This window comes from Myotis lucifugus, unplaced genomic scaffold (assembly GCF_000147115.1).
Source record: "Myotis lucifugus unplaced genomic scaffold, Myoluc2.0 scaffold_22, whole genome shotgun sequence".
In the NCBI taxonomy this organism is placed as follows: Eukaryota; Metazoa; Chordata; class Mammalia; order Chiroptera; family Vespertilionidae; genus Myotis; species Myotis lucifugus.
The window spans coordinates 3,560,060-3,581,129 of record NW_005871070.1 but is presented as its reverse complement, the minus strand read 5'-3'; the positions used below and the strand labels follow the sequence as shown (position 1 = coordinate 3,581,129).

Here is a 21,070-nt window from a genome sequence, read left to right as displayed (position 1 = left end):
TTCTTCTTCTTCCAAATCCATACAAGGCTTTTATTGTATCTTTATAATATTGCAAAAAAGTGTGACAAATCACTCAGCATCTTGGTGTTTCTATAGCTGGACAACTTAGACCTTATTCATCAGCCCGCTGAGCTGTTCCTTTTTCAGAAACATAGATACCATCCCAAAATTTTCTGATATCCTTATTTTTAACTGTTGTGGCTTGCTGAATCAAAGTAACTGAATTTGATACAAGTTCAATGTCATTTCTTTCAAGAATCAACTCATCTTTCTTGGCTTGAGATACTGAACAAGCAATACATGACCTCATTCGAACTCTGCGTATGTATTTTTCACTTAAGAAATTTATACTGTGCTTCCTCTCTTATTTCAATAAGAGAACCATTCCCCTGAATAATGACATTGATGGGGAAGTGAGTGTACAGAGAACTCATCTTGCAGTGGAAGCCCAGTGTAACACCCTTGATCATGTTCTGTACATGACTGCAGATAGTGCAAACTGTGGCCAGTTCCTTTCTATTTGCCCACCATTTGTCAACCTGGAGCCTCTTCTTTTTCTTCCCAAGGAGACTGAGTTATACATTGATGTGGTTGAAATCCCTCTGCAGGGTGCCGCTGGGGCCCTTTACAATAACTGTGTGTCCCTTCAGAGTGATGTCCACATTTTCTGGGTTGTCCACAGTCTGATTGCTGAGAATGGTCTTCATCCTCGCAGTCGATGCGGCAGAGAAAGTGTCTCTCTTCTTTACTTCTCTAGTTGTGGGACTGCTATTCAGCCAGATTTCAGGCGGTTCTGAATGATGGTTGTTCTGTATTTTACTTGTAGTTTTGATGTGGTTGTGGGAGGCAGTGAGTACCACATTTACCTACACTGCCATCTTGGTTCTCTCAAACGTTTGTCTTTGCTGAGGTCTCCATGGGTGTTTTCCTGGTGGAGGGTGTACACCAGTTATGGGAAGTCAGCCTGGTCAAGTCAGAAGTTCCACCCCCAGCCCTCAGTGAGCATGTTTGCCGTGGGCTGCAGTGTGGGCCCTCCCTTCACTATTAGTGCCTCTGGCTAGACTTCCTGACCTCTGTGTCTGGCCTCTGTGACCTCCTGAACATCCTCAGGAAGGTCCTTGTTGACCAGATGGCCGGGGGCTCTTCTATCCTGGGATGGGCGTCTGGTACTGATTGGTTCATGGCTGCCTAGAGAACCAAACCCTGAGCAAGAGCTGTCAGGAGCTATGGAACAAGTACTGGGAATTCTATAAGGCTGACTGGTTCCATAGCTGAGGAACTTTCTCTTTGTAACCCCTCAACCCCATTCCAACCCACTTACATCAATGGCCTGACACTGGGCTGGGACTGTACCTTTCCTACCAGAAGTACCGGATTCTGGGCCCCCTGAAGCCTCCAGGCCGAGTGGCCCTGTGCACCATGCAGACCGAGCTGTCGTGTTCCTGAATCGGATGCCAGACAGGGCAGGGCTGACTTCGAGCTGACCAACTGGGAAGGCAGGAAGGATGTGTCCCCAAGGCAGGCCTGGCAGGGTCCTGGGCCTAATCCTAGCCCCTTCCTCATTTTGCATCTGTCTGGGTGGCCATTTATAAGCCCACTACTGGGCCTCAGTTTTCTCATTGTAACACAACCATGAAGATGGACAGTCTTCCCCAGCCCTTCTCACTGGAAGCCAGTGACCAGTGATGGAGATGTTCCGTCCTCAGCACTGGGCCCCAGCCAGCCAGCCAGTTCCAAGCCCCAGCCCCTCAACACTACTGTGGGCTGGGCTCTGGCCCATTTTCTCAGAGCAGGACCTCGCCTGGAATCAGTCCCCAGGATCCCAAACCTTAGGCTGTTGCCAGTCTCATTCTCTAGTCATGGACTGTGGAAATTCTATTAAATTTTATGTAATTGAAAAAAAGAAGTATCTTCTTTTAGTCTGATCATTTGGAGGGGAAGTACAATATCCTCTCTTATCATTGTATTGTGCACACTGGGACCTACGGTGCCTAGAACATGCATTTATCTTTTCTAGTAAATTTATATTGAACATATTAGAAACTTATGCTTTTTGCCCTGACTGGTTTGGCTCAGTGGATAAAACGTCGGCCTGCGGACTGAAGGGTCCCAGGTTCAATTCCGGTCAAGGGCATGTACTTTGGTTGCAGGCACATTCCCAATAGGGGGTGTGCAGGAGGCAGCTGATCAATGTTTCTCTCTCATCGATGTTTCTAACTCTCTGTTCCTCTCCCTTTCTCTCTGTAAAAAATCAATAAAAAAAAATTAAAAAAAAGAAACTTATGCTTTTTATTACTTCTATTACTGTTGAATAATCAACAATGATTAGACTACTAGAGGCCCGGTGCACAAAAATTTGTGCACTTGGGGGGGGGCTCCCTCAGCCCGGCCTGTGCCCTCTCACAGTCTGGACCCCTTGGGGGATGTCCACCTGCTGGCTTAGGCCCGCTCCCTGGGGGATTGAGCCTAAGCTGGCAGTCAGATATCTCTCTGGCAGCCCGGGAGCCCTCGGGGGATGTCCACTTGCCAGCGGGGAGCAGGCCTAAGCTGCAGTTGGACATCCTTAGCGCTGCTGAGGAGGCAGGAGAGGCTCCCACCACCATCGCTGTACTGGCAGCCGTCAGCCTGGCCTGTGGCTGAGCAGAGCTCCCCCTGTGGGAATGCACTGACCACCAGGGGGCAGCTCCTGCATTGAGTGTCTGCCCTCTGGTGGTCAGTGTATGTCATAGTGACCAGTCATTCCCAGTCATTCTGCTGTTAGGGTCAATTTGCATATTACTCTTTTATTATATAGGATAGAGGCCTGGTTTGCCCTGAAGGGTGTCCTGGATCAGGGTGGGGGTCCCCTCTGGAGTGCCTGGCCAGCATGGGTGAGGAGCTGAGGGCTGTTTTCAGGCTGGCCACACCCCCTTCAGGGAGGGGGGTCCTGCTGGGGTGCCTGGCCGGCCTGGGTGAGGGGCTGATGGCTGTTTTCAGGCTGGCCACAGCCCCTTCAGGGTGGGGGTCCCCGCTGGGGTGCCTGGCCAGCCTGGGTGAGTGGCTGATGGCTGTTTTCAGGCTGGCCACAGCCCCTTCAGGGTAGGGGTCCCCCTTGGGGTGCCTGGCCAGCCTGGGCGAGGGGCTGATGGCTGTTTGCAGGCTGGCCACAACCCCTTCAGGGTAGGGGTCCCCCCTGGGGTGCCTGGCCAGCCTGGGTGAGGGGCTGAGGGCCATTTTCAGGCTGGCCACACCCCCTTCAGGGTGGGGGGTCCTTCTGGGGTGCCTGGCCAGTCTGGGTAGGGGGCTGATGGCTGTTTGCAGGCTGGCCACAGCCCCCAGCCACCCAAGCTCCCAGTGGAGGCTGGCTGGAATAAGGTTTCTGGGATTTCTTTATCTTCTATAATTGAAACTTTGTTGCCTTGAGCAGAGGCCTCAGCTGGCCAGGGCAGGCAGGAAGCTTGGCTTCCTCCATCACTGGGGCAACCAAGCCTCCTGCTTGCTTCAGCTCCGTGGCTGCCGGCCACCATCTTGGTTGGGTTAATTTGCATATAGTCGCTCTTATTGGCTTTTGTGGGCGTGGCTTGTGGGCGTGGCTTGCGAGTGTAGCAGAGGTATGGTCAATTTGCATGTTTCTCTTTTATTAGATAAGATAACATCAAGTAGTTTATATTATAAAATTAAATATTAAAATATTACATATTTAACAAGCTAACATTTATCATTAACATTTATTTAATATTATTAATAGTAATATACAATCAATTGTTCAATTTATAAATCAATATTTATTATATAAATTAATATTTATTTTAATTGATATTTGTTATTAATAAAGCAATATCAAGTAGTAATATTAAATGTTTTATTAAAAATAAAAGTAGGAGGCTAATACTTTTCCCTTTTTTCATAGAAATGATGTAGTAATAATTTTTACCACATGCTTTAAATTTTGTACTCTAATTGTAAGTAACAGGAAATAATATAGTGTTTACTCTAACTATTTGAATTAAAAACAATACCAGATGTTCATTAATATATTTAGCATACTCAATATAATAAAATTCTACAAAGAAAACTGTACTTATTTAAAGAAATGTTAGAAGTGAAAAGTACATCTTACATATATTTCCTGCCAATACCACAATTACATCGTTTCTATCTCAAAGAAGCAAATATCATCTGTGTTAAATCTAGATGTACCATTTTTTACAGATCCTTGCATCTTTAAAGGTGGCTGTCCCAAATAAACTTAATGGGTAATCTTTAACTCATTCTAGAAAAACCTGTTCAGTTCTTTTCAAATGAAATTGCAATCTAAAACTAAGTATCCCCTTAGAAATAGAATAGAAGAGTGAAGATAAAAAAAGGAAACGGTCCAAAATGTGACTCATTCCTTTGCTATGAGGTTTTAAAGAAACATGCAAAGGAGAGCAGAATATAGATTTTCATTTCATGGTGTAAAAAAATTACCTTAGTTATAAAATGTATAACACTTTGCATGAAATACTGCAATTTCTTAAGAGAGTAATCTGAAAAATTATTTGGATCATTGTCAGCAAAGTTCACACAAAGTTTCTTAAAAAAAAAATAGCTCCTCATCTTTTCCCAAACTTTTCCTAGAACTATAATAGTAGAATGAGAAAAATATATTGAAAAGTGTTTTCCCTGCATTGTAATAAAATCCCTAATTATCAGTTTATTATTCTAGCAAGACATGTTACTGTAATTGAATTTTCAGTCCTTTTTTCTTTCATATACCATATTCCAAAATCAATTACAATACTCTGAAATATAAATTGTGGTGAATAAGTATTTGGAATTTATTTTTCTTGTAAAATGTTTTATATAAGTTAGAAGTACCCTTAAGTGGTTGGGGCAGTTTTTCATCTATTTGACTTTTAGAAGAAATTAAAATACTTTGTTATGACATTTTTGTCATGATGTTTCCCTTTGTAAAGTGGGAATAGAGTTTTTTGCTACCATAACGAAAAGTCAGGATGAATATTTTAAAAATATTATTCTCAGAGAAAAAATGCAGCAGAATAAGCAGACCTATTGTGCATCTCGTCCCAGAGCAAGACTGGAAATACAACTAAATTGGAGAACATTCTCCTGGAATTACCAACTGAGGTCCATCTGAGGAGGAGACTTATATTAAGGAGGGACAGAAAACACCCGGAGACCAGTAAGAAGGGTGAGGTCATAGAGGAGCTGACCCAGCTCGTAGGGTGGCAGGATGACAGGCAGAGAGAGGAGAGAGCGCTGGGCTATGGGAGAGTCTGTTCCCTCAGAAGATAGAGGCCCGGAACCCAGGCTGGGCTCCACAGCCCCGAGCACCAGAGCTGACACCCACGACCCACGTAACATCCAGCCATGAAAGGCGGCAGGGCTGCTGGCTACAGTGGAGCCTGGAAACTATAGACCAGAGTCATTCGGAGAGAAAGCCACAGTTTTGTTTTTGTTTTGTTTTTTCCCTTCAGAGCCCAGGAGTTTTCATTTGCAGCTACTCACCCGAGGCTTTGGTGTAGGAAGGGAGACAAGGACTTGAGGTGCCTAGGGAGAGGCTGGGGTTAGGCAGGGGTGGGCAAACTTTTTGACTCGAGGGCCACAATGGGTTCTTAAACTGGACCGGAGGGCCGGAACAAAAGCATGGATGGAGTGTTTGTGTGAACTAATATAAATTCAAAGTACACATCATTACATAAAAGGGTACGGTCTTTTTTTTTTTTAGTTTTATTCATTTCAAACAGGCCGGATCCGGCCCGCGGGCCGTAGTTTGCCCACGGCTGGGTTAGAGGCATTGCAGGGAGACTTGGAAAAACAGCGGCCAGGAGCATTTGGTCAGAGGCCCCCAAGCTGAAACACCATTTTCCTGAGAGGACTAGCTGCTCCCAGAAGACACAGGGCAGGAAAATAAAAAAAACCCGCCCTAGGACCTAGTCCAGTGGTCGGCAAACTGCGGCTCGCGAGCCACATGCGGCTCTTTGGCCCCTTGAGTGTGGCTCTTCCACAAAATACCACGGTGCGGGCGCGCAGTTACAGTGTGATTGAAACTTCGTGGCCCATGCCCAGAAGTCGGTATTTTGTGGAAGAGCCACACTCAAGGGGCCAAAGAGCCCAATGTGGCTGGTGAGCCGCAGTTTGCCGACCACTGGCCTAGGTGATACAGGAGCCCTGCATGCCGCCCCTTGCATTTTGAGCTTTTCACAGGAAAGAAGAGCAGAAGCCAAGCTTACAGGTTTGAACAGCCTCAAGGAGCCTCAGTGACTGGATATGGGGAGGGGCCGTCTGCCCCACTACCCTGGGAACCAGAATGATACTTTCCTTGCATGGGAAAACTGATAAAAATTCCAGGTTTCTAGCCGACCCCATTGGTCTCCAGACAAGGATGTCTGTCCAGCCAAGGTCAGATTAATGCAGTGGTTCTCAACCTTCCTAATGCCGCGACCCTTTAATACAGTTCCTCATGTTGTGGTGACCCCCAATTTCATTGTTACAAATTGAACATAATTAAAGCATAGTGATTAATCACAAAAACAATATGTAATTATATATGTGTTTTCTGATGGTCTTAGGCGACCCCTGTGAAAGGGTCGTTCGACCCCCAAAGGGGTCTCGACCCACAGGTTGAGAACCGCTGGATTAATGGTTTGGGCCCCTTGCAGAGGAGTAGCTCTGGGACAGGGAAACACACCCACCACATTCCCTGATCTGAACAGCACCTCCCCAACCTAAAGCCCTTTGAGAAACAGACTTTTGAGTAAGATTGACAGCTGGATAGTAGGCAAAGGAGGGCAGAGGTGAAGCCCGGGGAACCAGGGGAAGTTTGCTGATCCAGCCCTGGAGCCCCAGCTGCGAACAAACCTACTTAGAGGGCAGATTGGCCCTGCTTGTTTGTAGCAAAGGTGTGTGGAGACAGACACAAACAGTGGATCGGTGGATCGGTGGATTGCTTGGAGCTTCAAGCAGGTTGCTGAAAGCCAAAAGACAGTGCCTGACAGTGGTTAGCAGTTAAGTACTTAACAGGAAGCCCAGAATGGGCAGACAGAGCAGAAGAGTGGGATCCAAAGCAAGCTCCCCTGGGGCACTATACTCAGCTGAAAAGAATACCACTTCACTTTTTTTTCAGTTTTTTTCATGACTCAATTTTCTCTCTCTCTCTTTTCTTTTTCTCCTGCTTTCTCATCTTTTCTTTTTTAAAATTTATTTTAGGTCTATCTGCTTTTTCCTATATCTCCCTTTTCAATTTTTTTCTTATCTTTTCATCCTCCCCCTTTATCTTAAAGAATTTTCCTTCCCCTAGTCCAATACTTCTTTATTCTTATTTTCATTTCTGCATTTATATATATACTAGGGGCCCAGTTCACAAATTTGTGCACCTTGAAAGGAACTGTGGGCTCCGAGGCTGCGGTGGGCACTGGGGTGGGTCTTGGGCCATCCTCTGCACCCCCATCTGTCCCCTCCCACCACGACCCCGGGTCCTCTGTCTGTCGACAACCCTGATCCTGCCGCAACTGCTCCCAAGCACTGCCGGTGCTGGCCCCACTCGCACCTGCTGATGGCGTGGAGCGATTGGGGCCAGTGTCAGCAGCGGATGCGAGCGGGGTTGTCACTGGCAGCAAGTGTGAGCGCCGGGTGGGACTGCAGCGCACAGGAGCAAAGAATTTTCAGTAACCACCAGAGGCTCGCCTGATGACAGTGACTGGGGCCCCGCCTTGGTCTGGTGCCCCTACTCACCTGCTCCACCATCCTGCTGTGGCCGATACCCGCCATATTCCATGTGCACCCCCGGTGGTCAGCGCAAGTCATAGCGACCGGTTGTTCAGTTGTTCTGCTATTCGGTCTATTTGCATATTAGGGTTTTATATATATACTAGAGGCCCGATGCATGAAATTTGTGCAAGAGTAGGCCTTCCTTCCCCTGGTTGCTGGTACCGGCTTTCCTCTGGCACCCGGGACCCGGGCTTCCCTCACAGTCCTGGCTTCGTCTGGAGGGTCATCTGGAAGGACATCTGGTCTAATTAGCATATTACACTTTTATTATTATAGATAGATTCCCCTTTTTTCTTGTTTTTTGTTCTTTCTTTCTTTCTTTCTTTCTTTCTTTCTTTCTTTCTTTCTTCCTTTCTTTCTTTCTTCCTTTTGTTCATTCTTTCTTTCTTTCATCATTCTTGCTCTCTTTTCTTTTCCCTAATTCTCTCTTCTCTGATGGTTGCTTTTGTTGGTGCTGTAGGGGTCTTGTTTTTTTTTCTTCTGTTTTGTTGTGTTGTATTTTGTTCTGTCCAGTCAGAACCTGCACAACAACTCCCACAATGTGGTCGGGGGTGAGCCACAAAGTCAGCCAGCCTGAGAGGAGACTCCATTTATGAATGGGACAATAGCATTCAAGACCCAACTACAACAGGAAAACCCAAATAACTCAAGTAAGGTGCCTTCCTGGAGCACCCAGCTCAGGAGATCTAAGCAACTGCACTACTGGGTTCCACAAAACATCTACTACATAAGACCACCCCACAAAATCTGGGAGGCATAGCAGTTTGATCTAATACATACAAACAAAAACAAAGAGACAGAAAAAATGGGAACACAAAGTAACAACCCCAAATGAAAGAAAAGGAGGAATCACCAGAAAATGAAATAAATTAAATGGAAGTAAACAATTTGTCAGATAAAGAATTCAGAGTAGTGGTAATAAGGGTGCTCAAACAATTCAGTGAGAACTACAACCAACTTAATGAGAATTATAAGGGTCTTAATGAGAGTTACATCAACATGAAAAGAGAGCTTGAAACAATAAATAATAATCAATTGGAAATGAGGAATGGCATAGGTGAAATAAAGAATACCCTGGAAGGATTCAACAGTAGAGTAGAAGAAACATAGGACTGAATCAATCAATTAGAATACAAGGTAGAAAAAACACCCATTCAGAGCAGCAAATGGAAAAAAAAATGGGAGGAGAGTCTAAGGGAGCTTTGGGACAACATGAATCCTAACAACATTCACATTATAGGAATACCAGAAATTGCAGAATCTGAGAAAGGGATAGGCAACCTGTTTGAAGAAATAATGTCAGAAAATTTCCCTAACCTGGTAAAGGAAAAAGTCACTCAAGTTCAGGAAACTCAGAGAGTCCCAATCAAGATGAACCCCAAAAGACTCACACCTAGGCACATATTAATTAAAATGGCAAATATTAAAGACAAAGAAAGAATCTTAAAGACTGCAAGAAAGAGACAGAAAGTTACCTACAAGGGAGTTCCCATTAAACTGTTAGCTGACTTCTCAATAGAGACATTCCAAGGCAGAAGGGAATGGCATGAAGTACACAAGGTAATGAAAACCAAGGGATTGAACCCAAGACTACTCTATCTAGTAAGGCTATCATTCAAAATTGAAGGTTAAAAAAAATCTTTGCAGACCAAAAAGGCTAAAAGGGTTTATTACCATCAAACCAGCACTGCAAGAAATGCCAAAGGGACTGGTGTAAAAGGAAGGAATAGAGAGAAAGGTAAGAACACAGGCATAAAGAATAAGAATGGCAATAAATAAGTACCTATTAATTATGACCTTAAAAGTAAATGGATTAAATGCTCCAATCAAAGGACATAGGGTAGTTGAATGGATAAGAAAGCATGACTCATATGCTGTTTGCAACAGACCCACCTCAAAACAAAGGACTCATACAGAATGAAAGTGAAGGGATGGAAAAATTTTTCCAGGCAAATTGAAATGAAAACAGCTGGGATAGCAATACTCATATGTGACAAAATAGACTTCAAAGTGAAGGCCATAACAAGAGATAATTAAGGCAACTTCATAATACTAAAAGAATTGCTACAACAAGATAATATAACTCTGGTAAACATATATGCACCCAATAAAGGAGCATCCAAATATATAAAATAACTTCTGGAGGATTTCAAGGGAGAAATTGACAGCAATATAATCATAGTAGGGGACTTTAACAGCCCACTTACATCACTGGATAGATCTTCTAGACAAAAATAAATCAACAAGGAAACAGTGATTCTAAACGATACACTAGATCAGATGGAATTAATTGACATTTTCAGAACATTTCACCCCAAAGCTACAGAATATACATTCTTCTCAAGTTTACATGGGACATTTTCAAAGATAGACCACATGTTAGGACACAAACTAAGTCTCTACAAGTTTAAGAAGATTGACATCATATCAAACATCTCAGATCACAGTGGCATGAAATTAGAAATCAACTACAACAAAAACACTCACAAACATTCAAACACATGAAGGCTAAATAGCATGCTATTAAACAATGAATGTGTTACCAAAGAGATCAAAGAAGAGATTAAAAAATCCTGAAAACAAATGAAAATGAACACACAACAACTCAACTCAAAATTCATGGGACACAGTGAAAGCAGTCCTGAAAGTTCATAGCACTACAGGCTTACCTCAAAAAACAAGAAAAACTTTTCATAAGTTATCTAACCCTACAACTTAAATAATTAGAAAGAGAACAACAAGAAAAGCCCAGCATATGTAGAAAGAAATAATAAAGATTAGAGCAGAAATAAATGACATAGAGACTAAAAAAAAAATCCAAAAAACAAAACAAAACAAAAACAATACAAAAGATCAATAAAACCAGAACTGGTTCTTTGAAAAGATAAACAAGATTGATGAACCTCTAGCCAGACTCATCAAGAAACAGAAAGAGGAACCAAATAAATACAATCAGAAATGAAAGAGGTGAAATAACAGTGGAATCCTTAGAAATACAAAGAATCATAGAGTACTATGAATGACTATATTCCAACAAACTGGGCAACCTGAGTGAAATGGTCATATTTCTAGAAAAATACAATCTTCCAAAAATGAATCAGGAAGAATCAGAAAACCGGAATAGCCAAATAAATACTGATAAAATTGAAGCAGTAATAAAAATTTCCAGCAAACAAAAGCCCTGGTCCAGATGGCTTCACAGGGGAGTTTTAACAAACAGTCAAAGAAGAACTAACATCTATACTCCTCAAACTATTCCAAAAAAATTCAAGAGAAAGGAACATTTCCAAGCTCTTTCTATGAGGCCAGCATAACTCTAATTCCAAAATATGATAAAGATATGACAACAAAAGAGAATTACAGGCCAATATCCCTGATGAACATAGATGTTAAAGTCCTCAAAATATTAGCAAATCAGATCCAGCAATACATTAAAAAGATCATACACCATGACCAAGTGGGATTTATCCTGGGGATGCAAGGCTGGCACAATATTTGCAAATCAATAAATGTGATATACCACATAAACAGATTGCAAGACAAAAACCACATGATCATATCAATCAATGCAGAAAAAGCATTCCACAAAATCCAACACCCTTTTTTGATGAAAAGTGAGAATAGAGGAATCATACCTCAACATAATAAAAGACATATATAATAAACCTACAGCCAACATCACACTCAATGGGCAAAAACTAAAACCATTTCCCCTTATAACAGGAGCAAGACAGGGATGTTTGCTTTCATCATTCTTGATCAACATAGTACTGGATGTTCTAGCCATAACAATCAGACATGAAGAAGAAACAAAAGCATTCACATTGGAAAGGAGAAAATAAAACTGTCATTATTCACAGATGACCTGATATTGTACATAGAAAACCTTAAAGACTCCACCAAAATATTACTAGATTTAATAAATGAATTCGATAATGTAGCAGGATACAAAATTAACATACAGAATCTATGGCATTTTTATACACTAACAATGAACTCTCAGAAAGAGAAACTAAAAGAACAATCCCATTTACCACTGCAAAATAAAAACTAAGATACTTAGGAATAAACTTAACCACAGAGGTAAAAGACCTATACTCAGAAAACTACATGAAAAAATTGGAACTATTGGGAAAAAATATAGAGGAAGATATAAACAAGTGGAAGAATATATTATGTTCATGGATTGGTAGAATCAACATAATTAAAATGTCCATACTACCCAATGCAATCTATAGATTCAATGCAATCCCTAGTAAAATACCAACAGCATATCTCCCAGATCTAGAACAAATACTCCAAAATTTTATATGGAACCAAAAAAGACTCCAAAATAGCTGCAGCAATCTTAAGAAAAAAGAACAAAGTTAGAGGCATCACAATATCAGATACCAAGTTATAGTACAAAGTTTCTGTGCTCAAAACAGCGTGGTACTGGCACAAGAACAAGCATTTAGATCAATGGAACAGAACAGATACCCCAGAAATCCACCCAAACTATTATGCTCAAATAATCTACACTAATAAAAGAGAAAGATGCAAATTGACCATACCTTTGCGATGCCCACCAGCCAATCAGGAGTGGGTATGCAAATTAGCCCACAAACAAAGATGGTGGGTTAATTTGCATACACAGGTGGCAAGTGGCCGGGGGTGGGGCGGGAAGCCATGGTAACGATGCAGGCATCCCACACCGCCCCAGCCGCTCTGGGCCTCTGGGCAGCATGGGAAGGCAGAAAGGCGGCTCCGGGCCAGAGCGAAGGTGGTGCTGGCAGCCAGGGAAAGGAAGGCCTATTCTTGCACGAATCTTTGTGCATCTGGCCTCTAGTATTTTATATAAGAGGCAAGAACATACAATGGAGTCCAGATAGTCTCTTCAATAAATGGTGTTGGGAAATTGGATAGATACATGCAAAAAACTGAAACTAGACTACCAACTTATACCATACAAAAGAATAAACTCAGAATGGATACAAGACTTAAATGTAAGTTGTAAAACCATAAAAATCTTAAAAGAAACCATAGGCAGCAAAATCTCAGACATCTCTTGTAGCAATATGTTTATGGGTACATCTCCTAGGGCAAAGAAAACTGAGGAAAAAATAAACATATGGGACTACCTCAAAATAAAGAGCTTCTGCACAGCAAAAGTAACCATCAACAAAATGAATAGGGATCCCACTGTATGGGAGAACGTATTTAGCAATGGCATATCTGATAAAGGTTTAATATCCAAAATAGATAAGGAACTCATAAACTTAACAAAAGGAAGACAAACAATCCAATTAAAAAATGGACAAAGGACCTAAATAGAAACTTCTCCAAAGGGGACACACAGATGTCCAAGAGACGTATGAATACATGCTCACAGTCACTAATCATCTGAGAGATGTAAGTCAAAATAACAATGAGATATCACCTCGCACCTGTCAGAATGGCTACCATCAACAAATGACAAATGCTGGGGAGGATGTGAAGAAAAGGGAACCCTAGTACACTGCTGGTGGGGTGCAGCCATTATGAAAAACAGTATGGAGTTTCCTCAAAAAATTAAAAATGGGACTGCCATTTGACCCAGTGATCCCACTTCTAGTAATATATCCTAAGAAATCTGAAATGCCAATCAGAAAGGATATATGTACCCCTATGTTCATAGCAGCACAATTTACAATAGCTAAGATTTGGAAACAGCCTAAGTGCCCATCAGCATATGAGTGGATAAAAAAGCCGTGGTACATTTACACCATAGAATATTATGCATCTGTAAAAAGAAAGAACTCTTACCATTTGCAACTTCATGGATGGACCTGGAGAATATTTTGCTAAGTGAAATAAGCCAGTCAGAGAAAGTTAAGTATCACATGATCTCACAAATATGTGGAATCTAATGAACAAAATAAACTGATGAACAGAATAGATCCATAGACTGTTGAACCTCAGAGAAAGGGATGGGAAGGCAGGGGAGCCTGGGTGGGTGGGAAAAGATCAACTAAAGAACTTGAATGCATTTCTGCATAACCCTGGACACAGACAATAGTGTGGTAAAGGCCTGGGGCTTGGGGTGGGGCGGTCTAGAAGTCAATGGGGGGGGGGGGGAAGGGGACATATATAATACTTTCAACAATAAAGATTTAAAATTTAAAAAATATTATTTTCATAAATTTTTAACCAAAATGATTTCATAAAATGCTATTTTATTTATGGGTGTGTTATTTTTGATACCAGGAAGTATTCAGATTAAAAAATTCATATGGCCCTTGAACCCTGGAGTCCTGGCCAATTAGGAGCCCAGTCCCAGAATCACTTGTCTCTTCTCTCCTTTCTACATACAGATGATGCTGTGTTGTTTGCCAAGGACTTCCCAGCAGGTGGAGTGGCCATGGCCATCTCCCAGATGGCAGTAGCATCCATTGGGTGAGTCAAGCTGCTGCTGCAAATGCAACATGGCAGTAAGAAAATCACCGCAGATAAGCAATATAGACTGCGTGGTTCATATCCACAAGGAGAGGGAGTCCTGTCCTTATGGCATGGTAATCTGGCCAATGTCATCAGATACTTTCTCACCCAGTCTCTCAACTTTGTTTTCAAAGATAAATACAAGCAGACCTTCCTGGGTGGGGTGGACAAGAGAACCCCATTCTGCCACTTCTTTACAGGGAATCTGGCATCAGGTGTTACTGCTCATTGTGTTTTGTGTATGGTCTTGATTTGAACATACCCATCTAGCAGCTGTTGTGGGCAAAGCTGGAACTGAAGGGAAAGCCAAAGGCCTCGGTATTGCCTGGTTAATATATACAAACCTGATGGGATTAAGGGTCTGTACCAAGGCTTTAATATGTCTGGCCAGGGTAGTATCATCTACCAAGCTACCTACTTCGTACCCATGACACTGCAAAGGGAATGCTTCCAGATCCCAAGAACACTCACATCTTTGTCAGCTGGATGATGGCACAGTCCCTCACAGTGGTGGCTGGGTTGACTTCTGATTTATTTGACACTGTTTCTTGCAGCATGTTGATGCAGTCAGAGCACACAGGAACTGATATTATATACAGAATCATACTCAGTTGCTGAAGGTAGATTGCTCATGATGAAGGAGGCAAAGCTTTTTTCAAGGGTGCATGGTCCCATGTTCTCAGAGGCATGGGTGATGCTTTTGTGCTTGTCTTGTATAATGAAGTCAAGAAGGTCACATGAATTTTTTCCTAGTCTTTCCTCCTCCCACCCCCATGAACAGGTATGTTGTATTATGTAACACAGTGGTTCTCAACCTGTGGGTCATGACCATAGGAAAACACATATAGCATATCAGATATTTACATTACGATCCATAACAGTAGCAAAATTACAGTTATGAAGTAGCAACAAAAATAATTTTATGATTGGGGGTCACCACAACATGAGGAACTGTATTAAAGGGTCGCAGCATTAGGAACGTTGAGAACCATGATGTAACATATCTATTCATCAATGGCAACTATTTACTGATTGAAAATGGGAAGCAATAATATTCATCTGACCAGTTTTCTCCTAAAGCCATTTCCATGATGATGATGGGACTCAATTATATTTTTTATTTCAGTCATTCCTGATAACAAATTTCAAAAAATAAAAAAATATCTGAAATGTAAAAAATCATATGTATAATTGGCAATTATGTATTTGCTTGCATATATAACAGCATTTTATTATAGTGCCACTGTGACCAATATTCTCTGATGCCATAGAGGTTAATATTAAATATTTAAAAATCTAACTGTTAACAACAGTGATTGTTTGTGTATATAGCACTTTTATACTCATATGAACAACAAAGTAAGAACGTAAGCAATTTCTCTTTTTTTCTTTCTTTAGTTTTTAAATATGTTTTTATTGATTTTTTTAGAGAGAGAAACATCAACTGGCTGCCTCCTGCATGCCCCCTGCTGGAGATCAAGTCCACAACCCATGCATGAGCCCTGACAGGGAATCTCCAAGGCATGGTGCATGGGATGATGCTCAACAAACTGAGCCACACCGGCCAGGGTGTTAAGCAATTTCTTCTGGAGAAAAACAGAAAAATGTCAGTAGATGGTGAAACAAAGTATTTTAATTTATTCTAAAAGTTAAAGAGATGAAAACACAGCTCAACCATTTAAGGATACTTCTGACTTGGTAAAAAAAAAAATGCTTATTCACCACAATTTATATTTCAAGTTTATAATATTTATTCTTTCCTATAAAAGTAAATACTGTACAAGAAGAACAATTTAGAAAAAGCCTTTTATGAATACAATGTGCCATGTTTCAACTTTCTAATTCATAACAACATGTGCATTTTCAGAGTATAAATTGTCAGTCCGAGATCCAAGATGGCAGTGGAGTAGGTGGAAGCTGCTCCCATCTCCTCCCAGGACCAAACTGGAAGTACAACTAATACATAAAGCAATCAATCCGAATAACCAACTGAACACTAGCTGAAGAGGAGTCTTATAGGATTTAGACTTAAGAATTTACAGAAGAAGCCACATTACAGGCAGGAAGTGTGGAAACGCAAGAAGGGCTGGCCCCCCTACTAGGGGCCATGGCTGAAGTTCCAGAGGGATATCTCAGCCATAGGGTGCGGGAAGGGGGGGTGGTGAGGGTTTCCTCTGATAAGCAGATCCCAAGCCCAGAACACCAGAGCCTGGAAGAGACACCCACATGACATTTGGCTGTGACAATCAGTGGGGTTTCTGTCTGCCAGGGAGAGATGGGAGTCTGCTAGAAACTCAGGCACCACTTAAAGGGCCAATGCACAAAATCTCTTTCACAGCCACTCACCCTGGGCTCCAGCCGAAGGAGGTTGGAGCAGATTAGACACCTGGGAAGAGAGACTGGTTTGTGGCTCTAGGGAGAGAGCTGAGGGGACAGCCGCTGGGACCCCTGTGCTGAGTCACCCTACTGCACTACAGACACCATCTTTCTTGGGTGGAGCATCCCCCTCCATATAGCATCAGCCTGGGGAAAGCAACTGCCCCACCCTTTGGCCTCTGTGTTGACCCATCCTGCAGAGCTTCCGCCCTGGTGAGGAGTCAATGGCCTGGGCTGGGTGTAGAGGTCTGGGCAGATTCAAGGGGTGTCAGTGACTGAGTTGTGTAGCTTAGGGAACCCTTCTCATGCATAATCAGGCCCAGAAGAAGCAGCCACACACTGTGGATCATTTTGTAGCTCCAAATAGTTTGCCCAGGGCGAGTCGCAGGCAGTGTCTGACATTGACCTGTGTAGAGTCTCTCACAAGAGTCCCCAGAACCAGCACGCCCAGTGGCCAGCTTCAGACATCAGAGCAAAGTCCAATTAGCTTCACAAGTGGCATATCCAAAGAGAGATCTTGGCAGGCACCAGATCCTGCTGAGGTGAATTCTGTTTTGTATGTTCAGCATATGCACAGTAGCTTGTACACTATGGTTGGGATTGATCATAAGTTAGGCAGTCTGAGGTTCATCTCACTCATGAATGGTCCAATCAAGTCTGAATTACAACAAGAGGGCCCACATAACCCACACAGGGGACATCCCTAGAGCACTTAGCAGAGGTGATCAAGGAAACTGCACCATGGAGTCCCACAGGACACCCACTATGTAAGGCCACCCTACCAAGACTGGGAGTCATAGAAGATGTAACACAGAGAAACAAATAGAAAGAGGTAATCAAAATGAGAAGACAAAGAAACATTCCCCAAATGAAAGAACAGTATAAATCTCCAGAAAAAGAGCTAAGTGAAATGGAGGCAAGAAATTTACAATTGTTATAAGGATGCTCAAAGAAATTAAAGGAAGAATGGATGAAATCAATGAGAACTTAACCAAAGAGATAGTAAACATAAAAAAGGACATAGAAACCATATGAAAGAACCAATTAGAATACAATATCTGAAGTGAGGAATACACTGGAAGGATAAGCATAAAGTTAGATAAAGCAGAAGATTAAATCAGCAATTTAGAAACCAGGTAGAAGAAAATACCCAATCAGAGCAGCACATAGAAAAAAGAATTACAAGAAATAAAGGTAGTGTAAGGGACCTTTGGGATAACATGAGGCGTAACAACATCCGCATCATAGAGGGACCAGAAAGAGGAGAGAGAACACGGGATCGAGAACCTATTTGAAGAAACAATGACTGAAAACTTTACCCTACCTGGGTAAAGGAAAAAGACCCACTAGTCCAAGAAGCACAGAGTCCTAAACAAGAAGTCAAAGAGGCCCACACCTATACATCATAATTAAAATGCCCAGGGTCAAAAGACAGAGAGAGAATCTTAGAAGCATCAAGAGAAAAGCAGTTAGTTACCTACAAGGTAGTGCCTATACAATTTGACTGTCGGCTGATTTCTCAACTGAAACTTTGAAAGCCAGAAAGGAGTGGCAAGAAACACTCAAAGTGATGAATAGCAAGGACCTACAACCAAGATTATTCTACCCAGCAAAGCTCTTATTTATTTATTTATTTATTTATTGTCACAGGGGAACTTTATTGAGAGGAAACATGGTCACACCCAGCTTCCCTCTCATTCTGGTCTCTCTCTCTCTCTCTCTCACACACACACACACACACACACACACACACCTCACTCTCATCTCCAGCCTCTGCCATAGGGTCCAGTTCTCAGCCACTGGGTGGGACACTCCTCAATTCCTAAGATCCAGAGGCAGCAGGGGATGGAGGGAGTCAAGGGGCAGTGGGGGGGGGGGGCGGGGAGGCAGAAGTCGCCGGTTAACGGGTAGGGTCTGGAGGGGGCGCAGAGCAGAGCTGGGTGGAATGACCAGTGGTTAGGAGAACCCGACAGCTGCAGGAATAGTGGGATCCAATGGCCTCAGGGGGCCTCAGCTCTGCTGGTCCCTCTCTATGAAGCCTCTCTGAGCTGGGGCATGGGGCAGAGCATTCGGGGAGAGGGTCGGGCCTCCCACTCCATTCTAGTCCTCTCTGCTGGGGGTGGGTGGGGCTGGAGCGGGCAGGGCAGGGCAGGGAGGGTAGCAGCGTGGCTCAGCTCTGGGGCCCCTCAGGTGCCTCGCCCCCTTCCCCAGCGTTGTCGGCCGTCCACAGAGTCAGGTTGTCTCGCAGCAGCTGCAGGGTGAGGGTGCTGTCTTTTGTAGGAGTCTCACTGAGCGTGTGCAGGTCAGCCATGGCCTCATCGAAGGTGGTCTGGGCCGGTGAGATGGCCTCCTCAGTGCTATTTGCGATCTCATAGTGGAAAACGGAAAGGTCAGGGCCAAGCCCAGGAGGATGGGATTGGTGGGCGGCATCTCCTTCTTGCCGGGATGTCCATGGCCTCCTGGTAGGCTGCCTGGGCAGAGTCGATAATCGCTTCTTGTCATTGCCGGTGGCCACTTCGGCCAGATAGCGGTAGCAGTCGCCCTTCATTTTCAGGTAGAAGACCCGGCTTTCGGCGTCACCGGCCTCCTTGATGAGGTGGGAGTCCAGCAGACCAAGCACGGTGTCGCCCCCCCGCCCCCCCCCCACGCCTCTGTCCCCCCCGGGAGCTCAGTCTCCACCTTCTGCCGGTTCTCTCTCACCGCTGGGCCCTGCTCCTCCGAGCCCTCCTCCTGGCCTTTCTGTTCCATACTGGACAGGACCCTCCAGGCAGCCCTCTGGCCACCCACTACGTTCTTGTAGGCCATGGACAGCAGGGCTCCTCCCCTTCTCCACAGCACTCTCCAGGAAGGCTGCCATGTCCTCATAGCGTTCGGCCTGCTCTGCTAACTGGGCTTCTGGATCAAACTTGCTCTCTCCATAGCTCAGCTCTGGGGACGGACAGGCAGGCGGCAGGCTAAACGGCTGCCTTGGGACCAAGCAGGATTCTGTCATTTATTTTTTTTAAAGTATATATTTTTATTGATTTTAGAGAGGAAGGGACAGGGAGAGAGAGAGAGAAACATCAATGAGGAGAGAGAACTGGCTGCCTCCTGCACGCCCCCCACTGGGGATGGAGCCTTCAACCTAGGCATGTGCCCTTGGCCAGAATCAAACCCGGGACCCTAGAGTCCACAGTCTGACACTCCATCCGCTGAGCCAAACTGGCTAGGGGCAAAGCTCTCATTTAGAATTGAAGGTCAGATAAAGAGCTTCACAAACAAGAAAAAGCTAAAGGAGCTCATCACCACCAAACCAGTATTATATGAAATGTTGACGAGTATTCTCTAAGAAGAGGAAGGAGGAGGAGGAGGAGGAGGAGGAGGAGAAGAAGAAATAAAAAATATGAAAATAAAATGGCAATAAATACATATCTATCAACAATTGAATCTAAAAATAAAAATAAATGAACAAGGAATCTAATGAACAAATAAACTAGTGAATAAAATAGAATCAGAGGCATGGAAACACAGAACAGACTGATGAATCTCAGAGGGAAGGGGGAAGGAGAGGGCAGGAAGAGATTAACCAAAGATCTTACATGTATATATGCTTTACCTATGGACACAGACAATAAGGTGGTGAAGGTGTGGGGCAGGGTGGGAACCGGGTGGAAGGGAGCAATGGGGGGAGGGGGGGGAAGAGAGGAGAACATCTGTAATACTCTCAACAATAAAGATATTTTTAAAAAAGCAATGTGAAGAGAAAAATATTTTTAAAAGAGAAAAAATATTTATGTGCAAATGTCTTATGAATGTATCACTTGCTAGAGTGAAAAGGGTGAAGGGATTAAGCAAAACAAAACAAAACAAAAAACCCACAAAAAACCACCTAGATAGACAACAGTATATTCATTACCAGAGGAAAATGGGGGTGGAGGGAGGCAGGATAGAGTAAAGGGGAAATAAGTGATGATGCAAAGAGACATGACTGCCCTAACCGGTTTGGCTCAATGGATAGAGCGTTGGCCTGCGGACTCAAGGGTCCCAGGTTCGATTCTGGTCAAGGGCTTGTACCTTGGTTGCGGGCACATCCCCAGTAGGGAGTGTGCAGGAGGCAGCTGATCGATGTTTCTCTCTTATCAATGTTTCTAACTGTCTATCCCTCTCCCTTCCTCTCTGTAAAAAACCAATAAAATATATTTAAAAAAAAGAGAGAGACATGCCTTAGGATGGTGAACATATAATGTAATACATACAATACAGATGATGTATTATAGAATTATATACCTTAAACCTATATAATTTTATTAATCAGTGTAATCCCAATAAATTTAAAAAAATTGTCATTCACGACAAAACAAACCAGCATATTCTAATAGGGGGAAAAGGTCAACATTACTGCCATCACAATCCTTTGGAAGTTAGACAGCCCTTGGCTTCTTTTTCCTGGTTTCTCCTTTTTGCTGTGTGGAACAAGCAAGTGTCTTAGTATCTCTCAATCTCAGGT

The 21,070-nt window shown here is 43.3% G+C and overlaps 3 pseudogenes; 1 reads left to right on the top strand and 2 right to left on the bottom strand.

Annotated features, from left to right (window-relative positions):
- Window positions 1-112: 112 nt before the first annotated feature.
- On the bottom strand, window positions 113-710 carry LOC106696646 (annotated as a pseudogene).
- Window positions 711-14,002: 13,292 nt separating this feature from the next.
- LOC102421142 lies at window positions 14,003-14,949 on the top strand (annotated as a pseudogene).
- Window positions 14,950-18,754: 3,805 nt separating this feature from the next.
- On the bottom strand, window positions 18,755-19,503 carry LOC102425216 (annotated as a pseudogene).
- Window positions 19,504-21,070: the final 1,567 nt, after the last annotated feature.